The following is a 17,584-nucleotide window of genomic DNA, read 5'->3' as shown; positions in this document are numbered from 1 at the left end:
TACTTAGCCGTTTATTCTCGTGCACTCTTCATATGTATTCTTGTATACTCGCATGTACCCTGGTTACTAGTCTCAGTATTTAGTTTTGTTGCAGCATTATTAGAAGCATAAACTTTTTTTACATATTTTTACATTTTAAACTAAACTTTATCTCTTATAAATACTTTATGGGTTATGCGTCTGGAGTTTTTGGCGACCTCAATAAATCATTAACCTGAAAATTTGATGAAAAACATTTCAAAAAACACTTCTCCGCTGACTAAAAGAGGCAACACGTCCTTAAACTCTCACGACTTTATTTGATCTAACAAGTATAAACTTATGTGAACAAGAACTGATAATTCTGTGCAAAAGTATATATAATGATTATATAAACAGTATAATAACCTATGAAACCAAACAAAAGCACAATCAATCCTGTTTGGATGATACACCGTGTGGGGCGTATAACGGCCTCAAATGCAAAAGAAGTATACCATCTTGGCACATACTGTACATGAAGTAAATCGTTGGCTAAAAGATTAATTATCAAATAGACATAATACGGAACAGAAATAAAACCAGTTGCATAAAAATGTTATAGAGCTCAAGGAAAAAAACGACATACTTGGTGTAGTTAAAGTAATTTAAAAATATTATAGCGCCTTTATGATATTTTGCCTACTACAGTTAAATGATTGGGTCTGCGATTTATGATAAAAACAAAAAAAACTAAAACAATGAGCTTTGCTGTATCATAAAATCTAATACTTTGTAGCGAATAATGCTCAGACCGAATATTCTTTTTTTTTGTTAAAATTCTTTATATGCTTGTCGCTCAAAAAAAATCACAATTGCTTGTCCAAATTTGAATTAGATTTTAAACAAATACGTTTTTTAGGTGAAATGAACATTATACTATGATCTGTTCTGATCGTTTATAGTCAATTTTCCATAATTATAAGCTCTTTCTTGGTTGGAACTGTTGTCTTTTTTTCGAAAGTTGATAGAAATATTGTATTTTGACAACTATTTAAAGTTAATATACGTCAGAACCGATTAGTACTAGAATCTATAGTGTTTTAAGGCCATTTTTCAAAAGATTTTAACTAAGTTCATCTTAACAGCGATGGGCGAAATTGATCTAAAGACTCCAAAATAATGTTCTTTAGATTTACTATTAATGGTCGTAAAAAGGTTTTGAAAATTATGTAATAAAAAGAAAAGTTTCTTAAAATATTAAAAAAAAACCAGAAGCAAAGAAAATTATAGCATCTAAAGCTCTTGTTTGGACATAATACGTTGATAAAATCATCCTAATTTTAAATAAAAAAATTCGAATAATTTGTGTATGCAATCTATAAATCGCTTTAACTACACCGAGTAATCATATTAAAAAAGTTTTGAGAAAGTATTTATGATCATTTATTTTTTTACTATAACTTTTGTATTTTAACTTTAATTTTTGTATTTTAACTTTGGATAAAGTTAAAGGAAAACAAATTTTTATAAAAATTTTTTAAATATGAAACCTTTATAAAATTAATCAAGAATTATCTTTTTTTTTTTGTTTTTAATTTTTAGACTTTTTTTGCTTTATATGAAGACTTTTATAAATGATCAAATATACTTTCTTAAAACTTTATTAATGTGGTTGTGCCGTTTTTTCCCGTGTACTTTTCATATCCTTTTAAGGATTTATAGATAAGGACCAGCGAAATCACCTTTTTAAGATTCGAACTTTAATGAAAGATGAATTTAGATCATATGCGTATACCGAATTTATCTGAAAGGCGAATTTGGACTTCTAATCCGATTTAAACTGAAAGCCAAATTTGGATTTTAAAAACACATTTAATTAAAAGAGAAATTTTTTAAGAACTTTTATAAATTTATTAAAAATTTTTGTTTTTTGTTTTTTGTTTTAAGTGTTTTAAGTGTTAACGGTTTTTCCACGGAGTACATCAGAAAAGTGTTGAGCTAGGAAGTTCAAACCTCCTTCCTTTCCAATGCACAGAGAATCGTTTCATACAATCTAGCTGGACAAAAATATTTTGTTCACGAATTCGATTGTTCTAGTCATGAAAAGTTGAAATAAATAATATTTTGTTGTTTTATTGAATAACTAACTTGGTTTTAATGACTTAAAAGTTTTTTTTGCGCACGATAAGGGGTTTTAAACTCGCCTACAACCCCCATTCCCCCTCGTTGCAACAATTTTTATAATAGCCACTGTTATAATAAAAAAATGAAGTAAAAAAGAAAAAATACATTTATGAAACAAGGATAAATAATATTATACAATAAATTTTATATTTAGTTATCAGAAAACTCGTTGTTTATATCCACCAAACACTCATCACTTAAATCTTCAGATGATTCATCATTTGATTCATCAGACAATTTACAATTTCCTATTCTTGGACCCGGAACAATCAAATTCAAAACCTCTACTAACAATGTTTTGCTTTTTTTTGCAAGCAGTTTTCTAAGTGAATTGATAACAAGGTCAGATGTTATTAAGAGCATATTCAGCAAATCCGTATTTGTAGAAGTACGTGACTTTTTCCTAGTATGATGTTCTCAAAATCTTCTAAAATTTTTATTTCGTGCCTCTTGAGATTCTTCTTAGAGCTGGCCAATTGGAAGAATATACAACTTTAAAATTTCCGTGCTATGCATTAAAATTTTATCCCCTGTTACAGGCATGTAATACGAATATAAATGTAAATATAAAGTTCTTGTTTCAGGACAAAGTTTTTCAAATTTGACACAATCAATGTCATGGCGTTCTTAATAAAACACTAAATTTTTTAATAAATTCAACGTCTAATCTTGTAATCTTTCCGCTCTTTTCTGTATTTAAAAAACCTGCAAGCTGTGTTGCTATCATTTGCATTGCCATAATGAGCTTTTGGTATATCCACAATAAATCCCATTTGTTTTCTAAACTTTTGCCTAATCTCTTCCAAACTTTCTCTAATACGGCATTTTTCCTCATTGCCTCTAGCTGCCACTTTTTAATGTCTAAACGGTAGCTAATGCGTTGCAAGCATTCAAAAGTACATATCCAAGGATGCAAGGTAGACAGACTAAAATTGTAATTTTCTCTTTTTTATCAACCATACCTTTTAATTCACCATTTATCATTTTTTGGAGTAGCACCACAAAGTTAACATTTTTGTGCAGAGCGCGTATCGATTAAAGCATTGCATACTTTTCCGTCAGTCATTGTAAGTAACAGATTGTGTTTCACAATAAATTTAAATTCACCAACTGTTCACAGTGTCGGAAGAAGTTCAGATATTTCTTTTAAAATTCTATCAGTTTCTATAACAGTAAAATCCTGTTTTGAAAATATGAGTTTAATTGGTCGGCAATAAAGTGTTGACGATAGCCGATGATTTAGCCAAATTATAGGATTAGAGTCACCCCTTTATCTCAACGGAACAAACGCAAACACAAACACAAACTCATCATTACCATCGGAGTTCTCAAATCTTTGTTTATAGGTACTATGGCCTGAACTTCCCTAACATCCCCATTTGTTTATTAATGTAAGCGACGAATTGAAGGATGCATTTTTGAGAAATTGATTTGATGTTTCAATTAAACGTTCAGTTGTTTTATTAAATATTGCTTTGAAATTTAATTTCAGATCGTGTTTCTGAAGTAGAAATAAATTCTTCTGGAGGGTAACACAATCTTTTGGATTTACCTAAATTGTAGTAAGACGGAAACACTTCATGCCCTCTTTCATTGACCACTTTCTTGTCTGTTTATAAGAGTGACTGGTACACTTGTAATCTACATAATAAGCAAGTGCCTCATCGCTACTCAACTGCCTGCTACCACAAATAACATCAGTAGATTTCTTCGCTCTAAGGTTTCTGTACTTTTTCTAATAGAAGTAGCTACGTTTCTTTGACCCGACAAACGATGTGGTATTTCAGCAGCTATTAATAATTCATTGTCACTCCGCGATTGCATTAAGTCTTCAACTCTACGTCTTTTGGTTTTTAAAGATAAGTCTTCAAAGTTTTTCTTTGGCCGACCTTGAGGCCGACTTCTTTTAGATGTTGTGGAAGCACAGGACCGATGAAAATTTATTTTAAATTCTAAACTATTGCCCTCTAACAAACTTTAATTTTTATTTAAAAAATGATCCATATTTCTATTGAGTGCATTCTACTTTTGCGCAAATTTAGGGATATACTTGCCATTTTTAACAGTATTTTTTTTTCGAATCACTGGTAATATCTTCTGGAGTATAGTCTTTCAAAATAAAGTCACACATCACAGCAGAGTTAATTATTATTCACAATAAACTAGTTATACATTATTGTTACACAGCAAAATTGCAGCAATTTTTTTTACAAAAAATATGTTTATCTTTAAGTGACACTTGAGCGCTATCGATTTAAAACTTAAAAATGCCTACACTAATTAATATTTTGAAATTTTCTTTAGGGAGTATTCAGTAATATTATGGGAATATTTAACAATTGATTCCTTAAATTGACTTTCAGCTAGATTGTATGAGTCGATTCACTGTGCGATGGTACGAAATATGCTCAGAGCTTGCTTCGAATCCTAGGTCTCTTTCTTCTAAAGCCTACAACGCGAATGTTGTATAATCATTTTTTACAAATTAAAATTATTATTTTTAACTTGTAATTAACCATAATTCAAAACATGAAAAAACATTACAACTCTAAATGTTTTTGAAAGAACATGAGCGAAAAAAAATTTACAACATTTATTGAAAAATTTTGATTGTCAATTTTATAAAGGAAAAAGATCGTTAAGAATATTAGATTAAATATTCACCTGTTTTTTACCTTCAAAATTTTTTGAAAGCGATAAATAAGATTTAATAAGTAATGACTTTGTGCCTAAAAAAGACTTTTCAAATATTGACTCAGTAAGAAAAATTATTTTCAAACATGTTTTTTTTTATTGAACTCGTGAGCAGCCGTGGGGCAGTGATAAGAGTTCTGGCTTGGAACCCAGAGGTCCGAGGTTCGACGCCAGAGTTAGGGTTAGGGTTAGCCCAACTAGCCAACAAGCGACATTGGTACAGAAAGGGGTATGAACTTTCTGTTAAATGCTCTCCCGTGAAGCTCTGTGGTAAGACCGTAAGGACTTACCACAGAGACTTACCAGTTGGAGACTGGGAGCCTCTAAGTAACTACAAAAAAAAATATTCCCAAGGCCGAGTGGGCCACTTTAATCGAGGAAGCTTCTTTTTATATTCGTTACAACCCTCTCTCAACTCTTTAACTCCGAAAAACTTTTCGGAGTTAAAGAGTCGAAAGTGGTTTGTTACCAATAGAAACAGGTTGGTATACATAAAACTTATAATATATTTTACAATTATTCTTCATTATAAGTTGAAAAAAACTTTATAGCTTTCGAGTTTAACTAAAAGTTAAATGAAATTTTGAAAATGTTACCGAGTTTAACTGAAAACCGAATTTCTATTTTAACTTCGGCATCGAAGTTGAAGCCGAAGTCAACTTCGCTTTTCATTAAACTTTGTAATCCGAATTTTAATTAATATTCGCCGGTCCTTATTTATAGAATCTGATTGATTCTTTTGTGTACATGCTATGTGTATTGTGCATGTACATGTTTACGTGTATTAATATTGATTAATTTGTTGGTATGTAAGGTTTGGCAATGATGATCATTTTTGTTCCATTTATTTGGTTCGATTTTAAACGGATCCGGAAAATCTTCCTTATTTAAAACAGTTAGCATCTGTGTACAGTTGATTACTTATTTAATTTTGGACCTTCAAATATTTTTATTTTTTATTTTTTCAGATGTTTGTAATTATTTTATTGTAACCGTAATTGTTATTATTTCCAAAAACAATATGAACTTAAAAAGCATAAAATAATTTTGTTTCATTGTTCCATTTCAATACCCAGTGGGCATGCAGGCCCGTAGCAACTGTGGGAGGGGGGGGGGGAGACAACAGGGGTATTTGCCGTCCCATAAATTTTTCAAATAAATAATTTTGAAAAATTGACTGAAAAAATGACTAAAAAAAAAGGTCCTTAAGACTATTTTGGAGCCCCTTAATCCAACACTGCCCTCCCAATGTATTTTTTGTTATATATATATATATATATATATATATATATATATATATATATATATATATATATATATATATATATATATATATATATATATATTTAAACCACAATAAAATGTATTCTACACAATAGAGTGCTATATTTATATGTATATATGTATATATATATATATATATATATATATATATATATATATATATATATATATAATATATATATATAAATATATATATACATATATATATATATATATATATATATATATATATATATATATATATATATATATTAATAATAATAATAATAATAATAACAAAGGCATTAGATTTCATATGAAAACGTTTAAAACAGTTAATACACAGAAATACAAATTTAAATAACTTATAATGCAATATAACTCTTAATAAGCTCTAAAGACTTTTTAGGATCTGATCAAGAAAATAGAGAGCTTAAAATAAGATATAAATAAATTTCTTGGTTTCTTATAAAAAAAGTGAAATTATCTTTTTAAATAGTTATTGTTTAACATATAACTACTGTTTTTCATTATTTGTCACTTTATTTAACAGAGGAAAACGTATTTTTAAAAAATGTCTGACTTTAAAGACATCAGTTCTCAAAAAAATTCACGTGTTTGGGAGCATTTTGGATGGAACAATTAGCCTTAGATATCACCTTCAAGCAAAGCGTCAGATTCTAGCTAAAAATTGCCCTGAGAAAGATCTATTACCAGAAAAATAATAACCATCAAAAGTTCAAATAAATACCATCAAAAGTTTCTTGCATTGATACTTTCTTTAAGAAAGGCTTTGAACTTTTTGGTGAGTTGATAAGCAAATTGTTTGCAGTTGATGGTTTTAATTTCGACCAAATTGTAAACAGTGTTCTGCTTAGTAGAGCATTTAAATCAGATGGTTACACTTTGCCAAAAAGTCCTCAAAATATCAGAGATCAATTTATTGCAGAATATGGTAAAACTATCACCATCATTAGGCAAGACATTCAAAAGATTCAATAAGGAGATCGTTTTTCTATTAGCTTTGACTTCAGTCAGAAAACGTTGTTTTATGAATCTAAACTGGCGTAGTTTAGATGGCTTTCAATCACTAGGAATGATCCGTGTCAACGGAAGCATGAACACTGAAAAATCTATTTAACTTGATAAGTCAAGGTTGTCTGAATTCCATTTCGATTTGGACAGCAACAATGTAGCAACAATCACTAATGGTGCGAGATTTGTAATGAAATTAGGAAAAAAGACCAGTCCAATTCATGTTGGCTGTCTTGCACATGCAATCCACCTTATGTTTGCGATATATTTTATGAACCTCATAAAATAAACAATGATTTATATTATGATGAAACTGAAGAGGAAAAGAATTATGAAGAAACAATAGAGGAATGTGATTAAGTGAGCACTGAGACAAACCTAGTTTCTGATATTGGTGCTATTGTTTCTAAAATTCGTAAAATTGTCAAAGTCTTCAGAATGTCCCCAGTCAGAAATGATGACAATCTTCAACCTCAAAATGTTCAGTTCTTTAGAAAGGAAAAAGCTTTATTTTTAAATTGTAAAACACAATGTAAACCATTGTGTTTTACAATCTAATTTGCAAACTTCATAAAATGCTACAAATCTTTTTTGCAAACTTCATAAAATGCTACAAAGATTTTATGAAGTTTGCAAAAAAGTTAAAGTAGCAATGATCCATCTTGAACAAGAATTTAATGTTTCCGATAAAGAATTGGAGAAGATTAAAGAACTAATCGGTACTTTTGCTCCCGTTGAGATGACTGTAGAATATTTATGCAAGGAAGATGTTGATCTTTTGCTTGCTAAAAAAAGTTATTGAATTTGCTGCTAAGAAGCTGAAATATCAAGAAACATCAATAAGCCTTGCTCTCGTAGGAAAATTTAAAGTCCGTGTGGCGTTTTTAATTTACTGCCGTTAAAATTTTACTAGGCAGCAAAATTCTAACGTTAAAATTTTACTGCGCAGTAATATTTCAACGTTAGAATTTTACTGCTATCGTTATTATTTTACTGACTTTTTTGATATACAGTTTTTGGCGTGTATTTTTTTGGCGTTTTCAAGATGTACAAAAATATTAACTTTCATGATACCAGGAAATATTTGAATGACAAAAAGTTTCCTGAAGATGTAAACGAGAGAGGAAAAAAGGCAAACTTTAAAAGGCAATGTAAAAACTTTGCCATTATAGACAACAAACTGATGTATTGCAAAAAAAATATTGGCATCGTGAGAAAAACTTTTTAACTAGTTCAAAATTTCAAAAAAAATTTTAACATTTAGAACATTTTTTTGGTTCTAACTATTGCTTTTATTTAAATGTCTACAAACAAACTTTTGTTTCTCGTAGGTGATTGTGGTAAAAGATCGAGACGAGCAACTAAACATAGTTAAAGAAGTTCATGAAGTTCTAGGAACTTCAGAGAAAGCTGTTGCATTAGCCAGTCACCTTGGCATTAATGCTGTTAGAAAGCAAATATCTTCAAGTTTTGGCATTCAATAGTGGGGGATATCACAAAGCAAATAAATCAATGTGCGCAATGTCAGAAAACCTCCAACAGAAATCTTATAGTCTCTCTTGCTTTAAAACCTGTTAAAGTCGAACAACAAGTAATGAAGCAAGTTGGTGTGGATTTAATTCAATTACCTGAATCGAATGGATTCAAATTTATGATTTTTCTTATTGATTATTTTTCTAAACGGACTGAAGCTGAACCTCTAAGCAACAAAACAGCAGTATCAGTAGCATCCTTTCTCTATAAAGTTATATGCAGACATATTTGTTTTAAAATACGAATCAATAACCAAGGTCGGGAGTTTGTAAACTCTATATTCATTGCATTACATGACATGACAGGTACTCAGCAGCATGTTACCCCGGCTTACCATCTACAAGCCAATGGCCTTGTAGAGAGACAGAGCCAAACAATAAAGAAAGCAATCATTAAGGTCTAAAATGAAAATTTTCAAAATTGGGTGTCAGTTTTAGATAAAATCTTTTATATAATAACACATCGCAAAAAAAAAAAGATCTCGACATCATCTTAAACCATTCATTGAAAAGGAAAGTTATTCAAAAATGTCTGAATTATCTTCAGAATGTGGTGATAAAGATGAACTTCAACGCCACCTCAACCTAATGAAACAATCCTCCAAAGATATTTGCCAGAAAATTGCTGAAAAACTTGCTCTCAAAATACTTGTTATGCCAGATCTTATTGATGGAAAAGAAAATTATGTACCTTTGAAAATAAATGCATGGAAAGCTGATGGAAATTATTTTTTTTGAGCAATTTCGTTTTTGCTATAAGGTTCTGAATGTCAACATGAATGTGTTAGCGATCTGGTTGTGAAACACATGACAACAGAACCTTGCTCCAGTCACTTATCAGGATATTTAGGTGATGGCGTGGAAAGTTAACTCACTAAAAGTGGTATATCCGCAGATGGTATATAAGCTACAGATATAGAGATTCTTGGTACTGCAAATCTTAGTAGAATTGATATATCGGTGTGGTCATTCACAGGATAAAAACTAACATGGCTAAAATATCCAGCTTCCACTAAACTTGACCAACTAACATCTCATACTATTCTTTTAGAAAAAAAAAAAACAATAATCATTTTATTGTTGTTTTGTCACTAAAAACTTTAAAGTGAGAAAAATTTGTACTGAAGTAAAATGTTGTTGGTTTCACTTGTTTTTCATGTTATTTTAAAAGTATTTACAGTCCTATTGGAAGTATATCTGAACCCATTCGTCAGATATATACGTCAATAATTTATGGCCTTCAGTTATTGGTAAACTTATTTGATATATGTTCCTAAATGTAAAATCTTCTAATGCTAAGAATAAGGAAAAATGCATAGCTTTACATAAAAAAGTGAATCAAAATCTAGCCTAGAAAATAAACTATCACTTAATGCATGCAGTAAAAAATAAAAGTTTCTCAGGAAGATAAATTGAAGTACCCCTGTTTATATAAAACATGTATATTTATCCCACAAACTTTAACATTTCTTTTTTACTTGATGACAGTAAAAAAGTAACAAGCGCAGTAAATTTTTAACGTTGTAATTTTACTGCCCAGTATATTTTTAACGTTAAAGTTTTACTGCGCTGTAAAATTACAATGTTAAAAATTTACTGCGCAGTAAAATTTTAATTTTATAAGACCAAGAGTTTGGTTTAAAATAAAAAAATCGTAATATGATATCTCTGGCAACTTTAATTTTAAACAGACTTTATCCACAGAAAGCAAGTGAAGAGCTACCAGTTGATTTTGAAGTTACTACGACACCTGATTAAAAATTAAAAACTGATGAAAAACATTTTTTTTAGATGAATTTGCTTCATTTATCCAACAAACAAAGTATCAAGCTATCACCGTAGATAGGATTGGATCTAAGATCTAAAACAAAGAGATAAGTTTATTTGAAGTTACTTGTGCAAAGCCTAACAATCTTAAAAACTTTTTGAAGCTTTATTAACTATTAAACCAACATCAGTGGAGTCAGAACGAGCTTTTTCAGTCTTGGGATTTTTTGCCATCAAAATAAGAAACAGATTGGTAGGTGATACCTTTGATGAATTGATTTTAATGTCAGTTGTACAAAAAACTTGAAAAAAAGAAAAACGTCGCTTAAAGATAAAAGTTATAAAACTTTTTTATTTTACTGGGTATTATCCGGGTAATACCTTGGTATTATCTGGGTAATACCCGAATATTACCCGGGTAAATTCAAAATTACCCATTTCCCGGGTATATATTTTAGGCCGGGTAATGGAAACACCGGGCACGATAGGTTTTCTAATTGTTTTTTAGACGTTTTTATAAGATTTAAATCTACTAAAAAAAAAATTCTAAAAAACGCACCGTGCCAACTGGGGAGCGTCTAAATTTAAAATATGCTGAAGATCATTTATTTGAATGCTTTAAATAACAATTTCATAAAAACAAAAGTTTTTAAAATGTTAAAAAAAAATTAATATTACAATTTATTTAAAAAAAAATGTAAAAATTTTCAAATAATTATTTTTAAACATATGGCAAAGGCTTACTTAAAGATACAAAAGAAACGCAAAAAAAAAAAAATTAAAAAAAATTAGACAAAAAAAGAAAAAAAGCTTAAAAAGTACTAACTTTCTACCTACTAGTTTGTTACTCCATTCAAACGTTCTTTACAAAAATTTGTGGTGCTGCACGGAAAGTCATCTATATTTTTATTCTGTAAAGGAAAAAATATTCTCTCAGGATTTTTGATTTATTATAAATACATAATTTTAATACTCACGTAATGATTAAATTAGTGTAGTATCATGGATGTCGTTAATATTAATTCTTTTAATACATTATGTTTTCTTCCACAAATCATCACAAAATCACTAACTTCCTTAATCCTATTGAATAACAGTAATTTCACCTTATCGCATGTTTATTGCATGCATTGTAGTTTGTGACGACTCAAAAGGCTATAGGTGTGACTAGAATGATTTACATAAGAAATCGGCTGCGGCGGATTAAAACATTTTTCAAGACCCGGGGCTATTTTAAAGCTGCAGGTCCCTTTCATAAATGTCATAAATCAAAAATTTTATTTTCAGAGTTTTTTTTTTTTGAATAGGGGCCCCCATAATTGTGAGCTAGATTAATTTATCCAGCACTGCTTAGGTGAGAACTTTATTAACCAATATTTATGTAAGTTTTATTGAGCATTCTATAATGGATTATTCTTCACTTATTAGGTTATCTTTTGAGCCTCTCAATAATATCTTTCTAACTGTTAACTTCAAAACCTGTTAATGTACCCACGCATTCCCTCCCCTCTACCCCGCATCAACGTTTATAATTTATTTAATACTAACTTTCACAAATATATAGTAAAGTTATGCTATTGGTTTTTTCAGTTCGTGTTTACATTATCATGTTTACTTGACTGAGTAGCTTGTCTAAAAATCTTTCTTGTAGCATAGACTTATGCAAATATCGTCTATATATACAACTTGGAATACAAGTGCTGCATCGAAAATTTATTAAAATAATATATAAACATGTATTTATCTAATTTATGTAAATTTAAAGTTATTTAAGTGTAAAAAGTTATTTTTATTCAACGTTACAATCTAACGTTTTACAAAAAAAAATTTTTTTATTAACATAATGTTAAATTTACATAAATTAGACAATTACATTGTATATATAATTTTAATAAATTATCGATACTGCACTTGTATTCCGAGCTGATGATGTGTTTTATATCGCGATATAAAACATATCATCAGCTCGGAATACAAGTACAGTATCAATAATTTATTAAAATTATATATACAATGTAATTATCTAATTTATGGTTTTTTAAACTCAAGGGGCTTTTTTAAACACAAACCGAAATCGGTTTGAGTTTAAAAAAGCCTCGCTCACCATTTTATGCTGCAAAGTATATCTAATTATTTTTTTTAATGTTGCTTACTACCCAGCAAACTTTATGTAGCGGTATTTCAGTAGACCTATATAGGCATTTTAGCGGACTGCTGCAGCTTTGCTAATCTGTTATTTTGTAGACCTTTAATGGCAGCCGCCAAAAAAGGCTACTCGTTGATTAGCAACTATTAACATGTCGGAAAGTTATCGGCTTGCCATTTATAGCGGTTGCCACTAATAGTCCACTAAGTAACCGATAAACAAAACTCTAATGAACCGCTAAAATGCCTATATAGGTCCACTGCCACATACCACAATATTTGCCGGGTAGTCGTGTTGATCTTAAGTAAAACGTCATTCCATCAACCAGAAGTATTTTAAAACTATAAATGCTGTTTACAATAACCAGTGCATCTGTCTGTAATATATTAGCAGGCGCTTCTGTTAAATTTGAACTTTTTAATGGGTTACTTGGGTTTTATAAGATTTACTAAAAATTTTATTAAATTAGATACTAAGATATAATAGATTAGATACGTAGGTTTTATGAAGAGAAAAACTCTACAAACTAAATAAAAAAACAGTTGCCATTTTCTTTACATAAACTAACACCAGTATAAAATTTAACAGAATGATGCTTTGTAATTATAATATTGATTTAAATCAATTTTTTTTTTCTTTTGACTCACACGATGCTGATTCTCAACAGCTCAGGTATTGTCGTTAAACAGTAACATTTTTGATTGATTAATCTGAGACTATTGACTCTTTCAACACATGCCAGTTAATAATTTAAAAAAGCTTAAGTAAACTAGTGATTAAATTTATCTTATGATGTAATTATGCTACGCAACTTTTCAAGCATCTGTCACTTAAAAAATTATTAAATTATTTTATTAATTAAAAGGAGGGCAGTATTTAATTTATTTATATTCTATTTTTTATAATTTTAATTTTTATGCAGTTTGAAAATTTTTTGTACCAGGCTCTAAAAGTTACTTTATTTATATTGTTATTAGTGATCGTTTTTCATAACTCTTACTTCAAATAAAAGGAAAACAATTTTCACTTTGAAAACCAACTCTGTAAAAAAACGGCATTTTATCAATTTAGCATTTTAAGGTGGTACTAGCCCGACAAATTTCAAAATTTTCAGATTTTTTTTTTTCTAAATTTGAAAAATACAATCATTGTAGATTTCAAAAATGTATAGTTTTACTATGTTTTTAAGTAATTTAGTGACAGAAAATGTTAATTTGGTAATATGATCTCAAAAAGAAGCCCTTAGCAACCGCATAGCAACAATAAACAATGCTTACTTTTGGGCTAACTTAAATTTCATCAAACAATTAATTTCTATTATTATTCTACATTTCATATATATCTCCTTTGCTTTATATCAACTTTGCAAATACGTTAGTTCCATTAATAATATTAATTTGAATTGTATAGTGAGAAGGAAGTGAATTTATAACAGTATATCAATAACAGCTTGTTATGATTATTTTATTGAATTTATTGCATTTATTTTTCACATTTTACTGCTTTATTCTTAGATGGGAAATAAAAAAAATAGCAAAAGAATAAAAAGAAATTATTTTCATGGAAATCAACATAAAATGTCTGATCAACAAAACATTTCACCTGAAAGTGCTTCTTATTCAAATATGTTTAGTAGTACTAATAGTACAAGTGCTAAAAAGTTGAACAAAGCAGTTAATTGTATTGGCAGTTCAGCTAAAAACAAACAGACATCTAACGACCTTAATTTTTTTATATTTATACATTTTGGCATTATGAAAGATTTATTTGAGGAGTTCTCACGCTGTTCTGAGTGTAGCTCACCTGTTAAGCTTACACATAATAAAAATGAACACAAAGGGTTCATTTTTATTATGGTTTCACTTAAATTATGTATAAAATGTAGTGTTTGTTCAGCATGCAGATTTTCTTATACTTCTCCTCAATATATACCTTTACAAAAAAGTAAAACTGTAAAAAAAGCACATGAAATTAACTATCGCACAGTTATGGCTTTTCGCGAGATAGGCAAAGGTCATGCTGGAATTGAAACATTTACAACAATGATGAATATGCCATTTTCTATTGCATTTACTACTTATAAAAAAATCAATAAGACTCTTTATTGTGCATATGAAAAATCTGCTGAAAAAAGTACCCAAAAAGCTGCTCATGAAGTGCGTCAAATGATTAACATCAATGCCTGTAGCAATGATATTGTTGACTGTCATATTTCTATTGATGGAACATGGCAAAAAAGGGGTTATTCATCCCTGAATGGCGTGGTATCTGCAATTTCAAAGGATAATAAAAAGGTCTTACACTATGTCAAAATTTTGTAAATCTTGTGAGATTTGGTCAAAAAAAAAAGGATCAGCTGGTTATGAACTATGGAAAACAAGACATAAGTGTGCAATTAATCATCACGAATCATCTGGTGCTATGGAGTCCGCTGGTGCTATTTCAATCTTTTGTTCTTCATTAAGTAAGTTTAACTTAAGGTACAGTCATTACATAGGAGATGGGGACACTAAAGCATACAGCAAAGTAAGGGAAGCAAGACCTTATGGAGAAACGTTGATACCAGAAAAACTAGAGTGTCTCGGTCATGTTCAAAAGAGACTTGAAACAAGACTTCGGAATTTACGTGCAATAAAAAAAAAAGAAAAGTTGAATGACAGTAAAACTCTCTCAGGTAAAGGAAGACTAACTGATGCAAGTATTAACTTAATGCAGAATTACTTTGGTATGGCTATTCGTCAGAATGATAAACTCTACCCTATGAAAAAAGCTGTACTTGCAGTTTTATGGCACTGCTGCGAAGGTGATGCAGCTACGCGTCATCAATTTTGTCCCAGAACCAATACTAGCTGGTGCAAATGGCAAAGGGATAAGATTACAGGACAATGCACTTATAAAAACAAGTTAAACCTACCAGTTGCTATAAAAGACCTATTACACCCAATATTTATGGAACTTAGTTCGGACAATCTTTTGTCAAAATGTTTACACAGCTATACCCAAAATCCTAATGAGTCTTTTAATCAAATAATCTGGGAAAAATGCCCCAAAACACATTTTGTTTCAAAAAATGTTTTAGAGTTAGCTGTTTTCTCTGCAGTTATATCTTTTAATGGAGGTTACGTTTCCCATAAAGAAACATTTAAGCAACTTGGATTTCATTGTGGAAAATATTTCCTTCTCGGTGCAATTAAAAAAGACAAAAATCGTGTCATTCATATGGAAAGGAAGGAAAAAGAAGTGACAAAATCAAGAAGGAAAAAATTGAGAGGTATAAAAAAAGGATTTAGCAATGATGACTCCTATGTGTCTGGAAATTTTTAAAGATATATATTGTTAAAGTTGTTTTATTTTGTTTTCTTGTGTTTTCTCTGTTAACAGATTTTTAAACTTTGAACAAGAATATCTTTTGAACTACTTGGAGATTATGGCTAAAATTTTCACAGATTGTTCATCAGGTTACTGTGAAGGGATTTGACCAAAAAGAGACTTTTATAGTTAGCTGTTGTCGAGATATTAACATTAGCAGCACAAATTTTACATAAAAATAAAAAATTATTTTTTAAAGTGCAGCCATTTTGATTCTGTAAAAGTTCTGATGGTGATTCTGGTCAAATTCCTCAATCAACATGTTGTTAACCTTTTTGCAAAATTTTAGCTTCACACACTGACTATTTCATGAGAAATCCTTGTTTAAAAATGTAGTTAAAATTGTATATTTTTTGCTGACTCAGCATGTTTTCGAGTATACTAATACTTTTTATTATATTTACTCTAAATAATTTTTTAATGCACATAGTTTAAAAAAAAAATTGCATCAAAATTAAATAAATTGACTGTTTTAATTTTTATGGGCTAGTACCACCTTAATAGAAAGTTCAAGCGTCTTTCCTAACCGATGTTGAAAAACTTACCCACAGGTGGGGTTTGAGCCACAGATCCTTTGTTTCTGAGGCAAGCGCGCTACTACTTCGCCACGGCTGCTCACTTTTAATCTCATATTTATACTCATTATTAACTTTACACCATCGAAAGCCGCAAAAATTAATTTTTCTCATTTAATATAGCGTTTCTCTAAATGGGCATTCAAAGTTTTGAAAATGAAATGAAAATGAAATAAAAATGAAATGAAAATGAAATGATGAAGTTAATAAAATGAAAATGAATGAACTCAATATACAGATCTGTGAAAAAGTATGTGAACAGCATCAAAAAACTTGTTGTTTTTTTTTTACATAAAACTAGTTCAAATCACAGTCTTTTAAATTATAAATGACATTTAACACTTTCTAATACTTGAGTGTACTGTTCATAGTTGCAAATTAATCTTAAAGAGTGCTTGATTAAGAATTTTTCAACATACAATGTCCTGCAGGTATTGCAGCATGTCCGAAATGAATATTTGGTTGCAAAACCCTTTGCAGCTATTACACCAGCGATACGTCGAGACATGCTTTCAACCAAAGTGTGCCATGTCTCCTAGTTGACTATGTGATGCTAGGCACGTATTATTGCCTCAGAGTGACTCTGCCTATTGGCTTGGTGTTGCTAATGTTCCTTTTCAAGATGCACCACAGATTTTCGATTGGGTTTATGTCTGGTGACTGGCCTGGCTAATCATGCATCTAAGTCACGTTGTGTCGAGGCCTGACTTTTACCACCTTTAATCAATGACAAGGAGCACCGTGGTCTTGAAATATGAAGTCACCAGTTGGATACAGAGCTGATGCACTAGGTAGCATCCGTGTATTCAATATTTCCAAATATCTTTCTGAATTGACCATAGTGCCCTCATAAACCACGTACAGACCCCCTGGCCATTAGAATTAAAAACAACCCCAAATCATTACGGTTTCGGGGTGTTTAACAGTTGGAGCAATGCAACTTGGAAGCAGTCTCTCGTTAGCCCAACGTCTGACATGAGTCTTGTTAGCCTGGATGCTGAATGTGCTTTCATCGGAAAAGATGACCTGCAGCCAAATGAATACAAAGCACATGTACA

Source organism: Hydra vulgaris, chromosome 08 (assembly GCF_038396675.1).
Source record: "Hydra vulgaris chromosome 08, alternate assembly HydraT2T_AEP".
Lineage (NCBI taxonomy): Eukaryota > Metazoa > Cnidaria > Hydrozoa > Anthoathecata > Hydridae > Hydra > Hydra vulgaris.
Note: the sequence above shows the minus strand (reverse complement) of the source record.